Genomic DNA, 14009 nt, shown 5'->3' with positions numbered 1-14009 from the left:
TAGAAGTTCATTGGATTAGAAAAGGTAGAATGAAGGGAAGGGAATGGGGGTAGAATATGAAAGACAGTAGAATGAATTGGGCATAACTTTCCTATTCTCATATATGAATACATGCATCACATACAATGATAAAAATGGGATCCTAAGTTATACTCCATGTATGTAGGATATGTCAAAATACACTCTACTGTCATGTATAAAAAGAACAAATACAAATTTTTTTTAAATATTGGCAGAACATAAACAAATGTTGCCACAGTTTACTTTGGTGAGATTTTTTCTCAATTGCAGCAAAGATCAGTTCTCCAGGTCATCTAACATAGTTTTAATGACTTAGCAAATGAGGAAACATATAATGCTCCAAATCACTCTTATCTCAGACTGCAGGCTAGGAGGAAAGTTTCTACATGAGAAACCAAGCCTTCTGTTCTTTGTGCTAGCCACTGCATTAGGAAGCCTTTGCACTGTGTGTGTAGAGAGAGAGATCCAGAAATGATGGGCTGATGCAAATAGGCCACCTCTTTTCTCAGAACTGAATCTCTTGAATATCAAATTGAATGTACATGATTTAGCAAAGAGAAAAAAATAGAATTTACATTTATTAATGGCAGCATCGAAGATGAAGCTCTGTTAATTTTCCTTGAAGGAAAGATCTCTTTAGAAAGCTTGTGTTGAAATGCATACTGAGCTCATGGAACCTCACATTCACATTGTCTTTGCCTGCTGCAGATGATGCCTGAGTTATAATTGAGCCTGAGACTGTCATAGGTCCTAGAAGGGCCTTTATTGTCTGTCCCAGCCAAATAAAAACAGCAGCAGCTGAGAGAACATGGGAGAAAATCCAACAGCTACCCTCTGGCAGTGGTCATTAATCAGTATCTCAGAGGCTAGGTATGCCACCCGCCTGCCTACAGGCCTGCAAGTATTTCCAGCGTAAATAGAGATTCTGTTTTTGTCTTGGAATATCAGCAGGGACAAGTAATTAATTTATTGACTGATTAATGGTCTATGTTCAACTCTGTTGTCAGAGATAATCATTCAGTCATGTTTAATGAGATGCTCTGCCTTCATTAAAGTCATTAGGATCATTAATAAATAAAATGGATTTCACACAATTTTCACCTCTTAATAGAGATATAAACTAAGTCAACATTTCCTGGAAACAAAAACTTGGGAAAAAATTGAGAAAAATGGAATTAATTCATCAAATTATGATTTTCTGCCCTGGAATTAAAAATCACTGAAATCCAAGAAGTGTATACAAGATAATCCATTGGGAGATAGCATGAAAATATGAGAATTTCCTTCTGTATTTTCTTTAAATCTAAAATACATATGTAATTATATATATATATATATATGTGTGTGTGTGTGTGTGTGTGTGTGTGTGTGTGTATATATGAAATTAACCTCAACACATTGATGTACTAGAGTTCTCACTATGACCATGTTCCATGGTCATTTGTCACAAGGTATACTGAGGTTTTCCATAATGTCACAGGTACACAGTATCCTCATGTATTGGTTCAACTTCACAAAGTATATTCTCTTAGTTTCTTCTGTGCTAGATCTCATTCTGGGTCATTAAAACACCTCTATATTTCTGGTAAAATGGATGTAGGAATTATTTCATTTTAACTAGTTTAATTTTCACAAAAATAGTCAAGTGAATTAAAAATATTACTGAAAAGTATATTTTGAGGACAATGCTAACAACAAAGTGGCAAGATTTTCCTTGTTGGGGGAAGGATCTCTATGTAGAGGTTTTGGTCTTAGTGCAGAATTTTTATCAGTCTGAGGTTATTCTGAAGAGGCAGATGTTACAAAAAAAAAATTAGCACATGCCCCCCAATTCAAAATGAACAAGAAGACTATTCAAAATACATACGGATTGACATCACTTTCACTCAGGGAACTACTAGTATAAACTAGTATGAAGCTATTTCTATTACCAAGAAATTTAAAAACAAATATCCTGAAGATAAAAATAAATAGAATTTCTACATTTTTTCAGCAATGTTTAAAAACATGCTGTCTTAAAACTTGTTACTTATATAAAATACAATTCTTTGTGATTCATTCACAAGAATAGTTGACTTATAAAATAAAAATGAAAATGTATTAGTCACATAACAAGAAAACACTAAGCACAATTAGAATATGGGATTGATAAATTCATTTCACACCTATAAATTGCAGTAAATGAAAGGCCACTGTCATTCTGAGGCACTGTGGTTAATGGAGGTTTGATTCCAATCAAGTATTTATGAGATGTTTTCAGCATTGACATCTCTAAAACCAAACATCAAAATAAACTAAACTTAAATAAGACCTTCAAAATGTGATTTTAAAATGCATTAAACTAAGATTTTCAGCAAGAATGAAGCACATTGTATTGATTTATTGTCATTAACAATATTCTAGTGAGAGGTAAATACTTTGTACCATTAATGAAAAAAATATTGCTTCAAAAATATTACTTAATTCATCTTTAAGTCTATTTTACCTGCCCTATAATGTACCTAATACATTAGATTTGATACTCCTTGCATGTAATTTATAAACAAGCCAGAGAATATAAATTGGAAATGTATACTTTGGGATTTTTCCTTTTGTCTGAACAATCACAAAAGTTTGGAGACTCCGAGTCTCTCTGGCATCTACAGAGATGAATTTGTATATCATTGTTTTCTGATATGATATTTATCTGAATACTAGGTCCCTAGGTGACCTCCCCTGGTACCACGGTTTTGAATGCCTTCCAGCCACTCATGATCCTTAGTCAGTCCTAAACTTTCTCCTCACTGAGATTCTTATATCCAACTGCTTACTTGAGGAAATCAACCAAGAGGCCTCTCTAATTAACATGCTCAAAAGGAAAACTCATGATTTCTATTTGCAGCATTGCTTTGCTCCTGTCATCTCCTGCCTAATTAACAGCACCCCCATTCATCCAATTGCTCAGGCAAAAATGTGGCATGTCCTTTAAGTGTTCTCTTTCCTTCATCTCCCATATCCAATCTACCCTACTTTACAGGGGGTCATCTGGTCAAAGTCAAGTGCTTCCTGGGGTAGCTCAAAGCCAATGATTCCTGGAGGCAAGAGGTCTAGGAATACAACCAGTTCATCCCAATGCAGGTCAACTGTGAAGGACAATCTTAGCTCCAGCTCAAGCCAGGACGTCAGCAGCAGTCCTCGGGCCAGCCTCAGCTCCACTTCTCCCTTGACCCACACCTGCTTCCTCCCCTCATCTCCACAGGTGTTGACCCCAATGAACACTCCCTAATGAACATCCTGCATCCTAAACTCCCACTCAGCATTCACTCCCTGGGAACCCAACCTGGAACAGCTCCTATGCATAAGATGAATACAAATTCCCAAACCTGCCCCTGGAATTATAGATGACCAAACCCAGTTGTATCAACTTTGGTGAAAGCCTGAAACTAATCAGACACTCACAGTAGCACTGATGGGACTAGAGAGGCTTTGATGGTAGCAGGATTTCCCCCACCTCGGAAGGGTAGTTGATGACCTTGCAGGTCTTACATTGTATTCCTTTAATGAGTTTATTATATTTGTGTTATGCCTATGTTGCACTCCCCAATGAAGGTTGGAATCATTCAATCTGCTGAGGGCCTGAAGAGAACAAAAAGGTGAAGGAAGAAGCAATTCATCCCTTTCTTCCTGCATGCACACTTGAGCTGGAATATTGGTCTACTTCTTGGACTGGGTATGGACACCATCATCTTGCCTGATCTCAGGCCTTTGTTCTTGAGGTGGATTTATATGGCTGGCTTTCCAGGGTATCCAATTGCACAAGACAAAATGTGGGGCTTTCAGCTTCCATAATCACATGAGCAATTCCTCACAGTAATTATGCATGTGTGTACTTGTGTGTATGTGTGTGTGAGCGCGCGTGCACACACACACACACACGCACACACTACTTGTTTCATTTTTTCTAGAGAACTAATAGAGGAAACTCAGTTTCTGGGGACTTTTGCTTCTAAGCTTGTTCAGAAGAGTTCTCTACCTTGTCATTATTCTTTGCACTAGGGACTTATAGACTGCTTTTCAGTCATTGCGATTCAGAGAACTATCTCATCTTCCCCTTCAGTTTGTGGATTCATTTCTATTCTGGGTTGTTACATTATTGAATATTGCCATAGCAATTTATTTTTACAGTTACACACTCAAGTTACTCTAGAATTTTATCTTTATCTTGCAGCTTATTTTCCCCATTAGTCTTACTATCTCATGATCTTTTACTTTTAAAATGAAGAAAAGCTAGCACAAGGAAGATGATTTCAAGCACATACCTGCCATGAATAAGGAAAGTATTTTCCTTCCTCTCTTTACTCATTGGGGGGTCTCTTCATGCAGCAAGCACAGCTCCCATTAATTTTTGCAGGAAATCCTTTAGAGATAAAGTCAAATGTCCAGAAAAATCCTCGTTTTGAACTGACTTTGAGACTTAGTGTGCACACATGAAAAACATACACACGCAAAAGCAAGGAAAAGTCTGTACCTTCCTGTCACACCACAATCCCTAGAACAAATTATAAATGCAAACATTCAACCTGCTGTCCTCTACCTCCATAATTAGATGCAATATGAACAATTTTTTCTTAGGGAAGGCTAACATTATTAGCTAATTTAGGAAAGTAGTTGTATTAGACCGACCCCAAGTAAATCATGAAGCAATCTGCTTGTTGAGCTAAATGTTTTCTTGAATAGCAAGTATTTGACATTTACTGTGTGCAGATAGAATAAAGCATAACTTCTGCCCTCAAAATGTTCACAGTTTATTAACACATGTCAATCTATGTTTGGAGCCCTGTCTCTGGCACATGATTGGAACTGATTAAATACAAGAGCAAATTGTGTCTAATTATTTATACAAAACCATGTGTATCTGGCACTTTAGCCCCCAGGCTAATGGCTTCCTAGCGGCCTCTTCACTCATCTCTGTTGGTGCTCGTTACTCACAAACAGTCCATCCCTGGTGTCTTCATTTCAAGTACCATGGAATGAGCTGATACTGATTCTTACATTTCAAAGAGCCATTCTTTAAATATTTATACTCCAAAATGTTTTCTGTTAAAGCCTTTAGTTATATTTTATAATTGGAAAACTATTTCCTAGAATATTAGCAACTTTCTCTTTTGAAGATCACACTTATTGTAGTTCCTCTTTATTTGAAGGAGAGACATTCCAAGGGTGCCTGAAACCTCAGATAGTACTGAACCCCATCATACTGTGTCTTTTCTCTTATACCTACTGAGCATAGTGAGATATTAACAACCATAATTAATAATAAAAAAGAACAATATAACAATGTACTATAATAAAAGTTATGTGAATGTAATCTCTCACTCTTTCTCCTAAAATATTATAGAGTACTCAACATTCTTCTTGTAAGAATGTGAGATGCTACAAAACCTATGTGATAAGATGAAGTGAGGTGAATGACATAGGTACTGTGACACAGCATGAGGCTTCTGTGAAGGGTTACTTGAAAACAAGCACAGTGATACTGTGATGATCAATCTGATAACCAACATGGCTACTAAGTGATTAAAAGGCAGATAGCATATACAGCATGGATACACTGAACAAAGGGAGGATTCACATCTGGGCTAGGACGGTACAAGGTTTCATCATACTATCCAAAACAGTGAACAATTTAAAATGTTTGAATTGTTTACTCCTTGAATTTTCTATTTAACACAGTATTTTCTGGCTACCATTGACTATAAGTAACTGAAACCATAGAAAGTAAAACCTCAAAAAGGGGGACTACTGTAGTCTACTTTTATAACTATGTTTAATTGATTTCTTTCCTCTGGTAGTTTATCTTAAAACTTCAGAGTGATTTCCACATCATGTACATAAACTATTGATTTAAAGGAGCAGTGTTTATTTGTGAATTGTATGCCATATTACCTTGAATGTTCACACCAATTGGGCTTTGTTAGTATGAACTGGGTGTGATAGGTAAGCAAATATATGCTTGACTTGCTCTTATTCTGAACTATTTTATTTATATTTTTAAGTGCAAGTTGTAGAGTTCCTTCATACAAAAACATTTTATGTTTTAACAATTTTTTTTGGCGTGAGCATATTTAAAAAAAACACAAGTCTCACAGAGAATTACACCAACAAAAATGTAAATTAAGGCATAATTCTTCATTTTTCAGGAGAATTAATAATGGCATTTGATTAAGTAGCAGTTTCTCTTATATGTGTGTAGTATAAAACTACCCATTAAATCTTAGGCACTCTCAGTAAGTCCTTCCACATTTTCTGAAGTAGAAATCTCCTTCATGTGTGTGTCTTGGCCATGGGGCATCTGTGATGGTGAGTAGGTTCAAGAGTCGAGATAAGAAAGTAGAAAATGGAGAGAGGAGTATACACATAAAAGAAAAGATCAGAGAGGAGCAGGGTGAGGGAGTTCCAAAGAAAAAAGTTTTCAGACAAGAAGATAGGGAAAGAGTACAGAGAATGGGTACATTTGTACAAGTGCTGAAGAAATCCTCACAAGATGGATGAAAAAGAACCAGGGAAACCTTTTTATTATGATGTGCTCTTAACTCCTCCTGTCCTCACTTGATACATTTTTAGTGGAATTATTTTTGTTTATTGCATACTTTCTTGTTGATGGGATTAAGAAAGTAAACTAAGGGGCTGGAGTTGTGGCTCAGCGGTGGAGTGCTCACCTAGCATGTGAGAGGCCCTGAGTTCTATTCTCAGCACCACATAAAAATAAATGAATAAAGGTATTGTGTCCAACTACAACTAAAAAATAAATTTAAAAAAAGAAAGTAAACTGAGCATATGTCTTAACTCTCCTGTCATATATCTGTTAAAATATCATAAAATAAACACTTAAAAATAAACCTTCATGAAAATATTGGGAGAGTCTTAATATTTAATAACATTTAAAAATTAAAATGCTAAATGATATAAATGTATGGAAGTGGGTTAAGCAGGATGTTAGTACATCATTAGACTCCTAAACTGTTCAGTGAAAGGATAAAAGTAAGAATTCATCCTGAAGAACAGATTCAACACATGTCTCAAAATATTAATAGTAAAGGCTTAATAGAGATTGTTTTAGCTTTTTCACTGGTGGGACTGAAAGGCCTGATGACGAACAATTTTAGAGGAGGAAAAGTTTATTTAGGGGCTCATGGTTTTAGAGGTTCCAGTCCATAGAGAGCTGGCTCCATTACTTAGGGCTTGAGGTGAGGCAGAACATCATGGTAGAGGAATGTAGAAGAGGGAAGCATCTTGTATGATGATAAGGAAGTAGAGAGACTCCACCTGCCAGATACAAAATATAGACCTCAAAGGCACACCCCCAGTGACCCACTTCCTCTAGCCACACCCTACTCACTTTCAGTTACCCCTCAGTTAATCCTGTCAGGGGATTAATTCACTGATTGGCTTAAGGCTATCATAACCCAATCAATTCTCCTCTAAACCATCTTGCATTGTCTCACACATGAGCTTTTGGGGAGACCTCATATCTAAACCATAACAGAAATAGAGTAGGTAACTTCAAAATCATTTGAGCAAAAGAAAATGGAATGCTCCACAATTAAAATAACAATAAATCTCAACTCAATAAAAACACAAAAAAAGAAACAAGAAGACACATTCTATATAAAGATTAAGTTTGGTTTCATATCCCAGGAAACCTGAAATGACAGTGAGATCAATATTTAAGAAATACATTAAAACGGGCTGGGGATGTGGCTCAAGCGGTAGCATGCTCGTCTGGCATGCGTGCGGCCCGGGTTCAATCCTCAGCACCACATACCAACAAAGATGTTGTGTCTGCCAATAACTAAATAATAAATAAATATGTTAAAAAAAAAAAGAAATACATTAAAGAACAATAAGGCCAGGTGCAGTGTCACATGCCTATAATCCCAGGGACTGAGAGGCTGAGCCAAGAGGATCTCAAGGTCAAGGCTAACCTCAGCAACTTAGTAAGGCCCTGTCTGAAAAAATAAAAAGGGCTGAGGATGTAACTCAGTGGTAAAGTGCTCCTGGGTTCAATCCCCAGTACCTAAGAAGAAGGACAAGGAGGAGGAAGGTGACGAGGAGGAGGGTGACGGGAAGAGGGAGAAGGAAAGTGAGAGGGTCTCAAACAGAGATAAGTGCTCCACAAACCTCATGAGCCCTGTTTTTTTCTACCCTGGATAGAATATTCCATCCATATGTCTTCAAAGGCCACTTTGTGATAAATAGAGATTTCTGAAACTCACATTGCAGACCAAATGAAAAATAAAAGACAAAAGAATGAAAAAATGTGCACTTTTAAGTCAATAAAATTTCCTATAATCAGCTTTCTCAAAGGAAATGAGGGAAGGAAATAAAAAGATTCAAAACACACACACCCCACTTAGAATGTTCAGAACCATTACCTGGGACCCCAGGATAATCAGTAAATTTTCCCTGATCCTGGTTGTTTCCTGACATCTATGTATTTATGAAACAGAGATGGCAGTTAGGCAAGTGCTTAAGACAAACATGCAACCACCAAATGTCTGACCTACCCCTAATGCTGACTCCAGCCAACTGGGGAACAAATCAGCTGAGCCCAGAACTCACTAACACAGGCAGTGCTGGGGCTTAAATAACCCTGTTAGAATCATTTTATCCTTGCCCTCTGACATTGTGTGTGTGTGTGTGTGTGTGTGTGTGTATCACACAAACCCTTGCCAAACCCTGTCCCAGACCATCTACCAAGTAAACCTAACTAGAATCTGTAGCCACTCCCACATCCTACTACCACTCACCACATTTTTATGTGATCTAACTAGAATGTCATTACCATTCATTGGCAGCAGCCCTACTGCTGGAGCCATGCAGAATAGATTATGCAGATTATTGTTTATACCAAGAATTTTAATCTAATTGGTCAAATTCCTTCTTTTAAAATTTTATTTATTTATTTATTTATTTATTTATTTATTTATCTATCTATCTATCCTAACAAATGACCACAAACCTTTTCTTGGTTGTTTTCTTCCGTTGTTTTAACTATTTATGGGTCTTGTTGACTTCCCCTGTATGAACTAAACTTGATGCTGCAACCCCTCCATACAAAGCAAAGCCTTGTAATCCCCTCCTGGCTTCTGTCTCTGATAAACATTTTCTTCCATTTAACATATATCCATGTATATTGCTGTCTCATTATGGTCCAAAGGCTGGTCAGAAGTCAGGTGGGTGGTGATTTTGCATGAGTAGAAAATAGAGTGAGAGACCCATACTGGGAGTTAAAGAGACCTCCTTTGATTCTTTTACTGTGTCGATAATAGGAATTGATCTTTAATGGTCTTTATGCAGGGGGTTGGGGGGGACCTTGGAAAGTTCTCATGACATAGGTAGGTAACTTTGCTGGCTTTAGAGATAACCAAAAGCAACTTTGATACGAGGAAATACATTCTCTCCTGATTTCCAATTGTTTTGTATTTTGGTTTTATCCATTAGGACATATACGGGAAAAGGAAATTCCTCCCTTCCCACTTTTTAAGGTTTAAATTTTTAAGTTTGCTGAATAAACTGACAACAGACATACTAACAAGTAAACAAGCATACAAATTTATTTAATGCGCATGAGAGCTATAAAAAATATGAAACTCAAAGAAAGGTCATGAGATAAAAATGGTTTGGGCCAGTGGGGATGGTAAGGCAATTTTAGTAAATTATTTTTTGGAGAAACAAATGGGCCAAGAGAACAGAGACTGACCTAGAACATGGTTCTGTAAGACTCTTAAGTGCAGCATTTGATTTTCAGGCTCTTCTTCTCTGATGGTTAACTAGATTTCATAGCATTCATTGCATTTATTCTGGGAAAAGAACTTCCCTTTATCAGATAAGGGAACTTCAGAAAAAGTCTTTCCCTGTGCTTCAAGAGAGAGAAATCAAAAACCATTGAGAGACAGAAGAGCAACTGAAGTAAGCAACAAGAAAATTACCTTTCCTTCATTTCAGGAAATCCAGAGGTAAGATGGTTCTTCCACAGCTGGCTATTTTTGAGGGTTCAATGGCCTCATCAGGAACATGGGTTCCTCCTGTTTTTCTGCTCTAACATTCCTAGCATGTTAGTTTTTGTCTTTAGAAGTAGTTCCCTTTTTAATCACAAGAAGCTACTACAATCCTAAACTTATTCAATGGACTCAATTGGGAATATATGAGGTTATTTTGTCCCACGTGTCTCTCTTAAAAACCGTGAAAACTTTCAACAACAGAAACCCCCTTTGACAGACTTCTCTCATGTCTCATTGGCCAGAATCATGTCACCTTCCCTTGACTAACACAATCACTGGTGTGAGGCAATGAGATTACCTATCTTAGATTTATCAAGAGCTATCCCTGAGCTAGGGCCAGGGTCATGCTCCCAGAGATATAAGCATTATACAGAATTGGAATTCATTAAAAAAAAAAAAAAGGAAGGAAGGAAGGAAGAAAAGAAAAAAAGGTAACAGAATTGTGGAAGAAAATAAGTTTCTGCTAGAATGGCTGAATATATGGACATGATAATATTTATTAAACACACATGCTATGTGCTTGGTACAGAGAAACCTAAGCACCTCTGATTAAATATCATAAGAACTAACTTATAGGTGTTAATATGACCTCCAATTTAGAGATGAAATAATCTCAGAGCATGTAAATACCACATTCAACAAATAAGAAGAAATGGGCAGAATCTGTGCTCTTAACTATGTTATATTACACATTTCTCTAGTTTCCATTTGTTTGCATATTTATTTTAAGAATGTTTTTCCTTTGATTTTATTGTGATGAAATCTGTGGAAGTTACCTGTTAGTCTCTATGGCAAATCAAAACTGAACTGAGAGCTTGAATATAATAGGTTTCCATGAAGGACACCTAGTGAGAAATGTGATAATGAATATCCTAGCATATTCTATTTCAAGTTCCCAATACTACTTCCTGTACAACCTTTTTATTCCATCTAACTCACCCCACTGCTTATATTTTCAACGTGAAGAACTTGACATAGAGATTCCTTTTACTTTAATTGTCTTTTTTCCTATCTTCTCCCCTTTCATCACCAGCTCATATTTTAAACTTTGTCTCTTGTGTGTCACAACAAAACCTACCTTATCACAGTAGAGTCCTAGTTTGGAAAAACCTAGAGTCTCCACAGAGGATGCTTACAGAGACTTAATTGGCCTCCATCTGCTGATGGAGCTCTTTCCAGGCTCCTGTACAAATAAAGCTGTGTAGGTCAGAAGGGGCAGATGTGGGAAAGGGATTAAGAGTAAATGTAAATTTAATTTTTTTGACATTCTGTTGTTTGAGGCTTGCTGTAGGCTGTTAAAATCTAGCAAATTACTACAAAAATAGGATTACAGAAGCCCAAAATATATTAACATTTAAATACATTGATTGCATTTTTTAAGTTTATATTTGTTATTCACTCTTGGGACATGTTTAAGTTTCTGAGAAGGAAGGGTTAAACATCGAAGATTAGCTCAAATCTGATAAATATAGTTGGTTAATTATTGTATTGAATGTGGAAATATCTGAATGAACTTCAAAGTTAGTGATGAATTATCTGAATGTGAAATGTTTAATTTAGGAATTTCTTAGAATTTAAAACTTTACAATTAGTTGTGTGCTTAAGTTTAACACAACCGATGAACCCAAACACTAAAGATTTTTTTAAGTATGCAATTTGATGAAGAAATTAGAAACTGTCATTTAAAAATGACAGGAAATCTACATCCTAAGGATCAAACATCTAAGTATTTCTAAGGGAGGCTCTCAATGGATAGTGACAAAAGTTGATCTGGTCCAAATGCTCACTTCATTGGTAAGAAAGCAATTGAAGAGGCTTCCCTATGACCACCATGGTCATTAGTATCAGAATGAAGCAGGAGGATAGGCTCCCTACCTCTCAAAGCAAGGCTTTCCCCCCACCCATACTATCCAATACTCCCCAACTCAGAAGAGCCCAAATCATTTTTTAGTTATGAAGTATCCCCCCAAAAGTTCATGTGTTAATGCAGGAATGTTCAGAGGTAAATTATTAGATTACGAGAGCTATACCTAGTCAGTGAATTAATCCATTTGATTTCCATTAGCTGCAATACTGAAATCATGAGCCAAAATAAACTTGTCTTCCTCTACACTATTCTTGTTTGCTATTTTAGTCACAGTACATACCTGTGAAATACCTGAAAAGCTAACACAGCCCAGGACATGGTATTTAATACTCTGAAGTCACCATATCAAAATTTTATCTCTGAATTTGTAAGTGAAGACCAATGGGAAAATAGGGAACATACCAGAGACTTGGAGGCTCACTTCCTGTTGTCTCCCTGGGAAGAGACGTCAGCCACCTACTCCCCCATCCCCTGGTGCATAGGGCTCAGCCCTGCCTGCCTTATGGGTTTGACTGCTGGGATACTCTGGGTCAGGTACCTATCCCCCATGGCATCTCAGGATGCTTATCCCTACCCTAAATTGGCAGCACCATATCATATTCAGAGGGTAAATCAGCAGGGACAAACCTTCTTCACCTACAATCCAGATCCATACAGAGGTAGCAAGAGCATTTTTCAAATTAAAAAAAAAAAAGATTAATTGTTGTTTGGCTATAATTTCAAATTGGTTAGTGAAAGCTTCGTGCCTCTTGGGTTTTGTCATTAGAAGAGAAACAAGATCTTACAGTCATGGAAACAGAAATTAGAACTGAGATGCTCACATAAAGTCTTTTTACAACAATGACAAGACTATCTACTCACTGAAAATCCAGACTATAAAAAATTTCACTATTTAAACCATGAAAATCACATGAAATCTTGTCAGGATTGGAGGTCTCTTCTCTAAAAAACTTTGGTTTTCCCTTTATTCAAATGTTGGTTTTCAAATGTACATTAATATGATTTGGAAATCCTCAAGTCAAAAACATCATCCAAAAACTCACACTAAGTAAAGCACACGATATAATCATTGAGGCACATCACAAAAGCAAATGCAATTTGAAGAAATTATCTTTTGACCTAGGTCATGCAGTGTTTCTACAATTCAAAATTGGGGGAAAATGGGAAAGGACAAAAGAATTATCAAGTAGGCTTAAAATGATTAAAGATGTAAAATAAAGAACATCATAAAAAGACTAGGACCTTGAAAAAATAACAGATTTAAAACAGAACTGTGGGAGACCAACCTTGCACTTGACTGAGTCACTCCCAGGCTGGGTGATTGCAGCTGTGCCAGACTGCCCTGCCCTTCTTGGGTTTGAGGGAAGGTCAGCTCCATGGGTGAAGCTATGCTCACTTGTTTCTTTGTAATATTACCCCTTGCCCTGTTCGGGATAGAATTTCCATGAAAACACCTTTTATGTGTCCCCTTCTCTTACTCTGCCCTTGGGTGTGGCCTACCTAGATGTCAGTCAACCTGCTGACAGCAGACATCATGAAGCTAGATTCAGCCCCTTGAAACCTGACCTCTTGCCTCATACGAATAGCTTCTCCTCAATAAAAGGGGTCAGCATGCCCTCTCTCTCTCTCTCTCTCTCTCTCTCTCTCTCTCTCTCTCNTCTCTCTCTCTCTCTCTCTCCCCCCCCCCACCTTAAGGTCAGAGGAGCCATCACAGCAATCCCAAAGAAAAAAGTATTTCTGTCTCTTATGTGGTTATTTCTCGCAGCCCAGTTAGCCCATTTCCCCTGGAGTAACACCTGAGTGTTTTGGTCGAGAACAAAACCTGGCACAGAACAAATTTTTTGAAGAAATGAAAAATAAAGCCATTAACTCATGCATTCATTACAACAAAGATTAGATAGAGATGGAGAGAAAAATAGTGACATGTCCTTCATAGGCATAAAAAGAAACCTAGAAGAATGTAATGGGTGAGTTTATAATGTACAACATGATTGTACGATCTAAAGAAAAGGGGAAGGAAACTTTACTAGGTTCTAATCTGCACATAGACAAATAAACTAGTAAGAAAATACTTGAAA

Source organism: Marmota marmota, unplaced genomic scaffold (genome assembly GCF_001458135.2).
Source record: "Marmota marmota marmota unplaced genomic scaffold, marMar, whole genome shotgun sequence".
Classification (NCBI taxonomy): domain Eukaryota; kingdom Metazoa; phylum Chordata; class Mammalia; order Rodentia; family Sciuridae; genus Marmota; species Marmota marmota.
Note: the sequence above shows the minus strand (reverse complement) of the source record.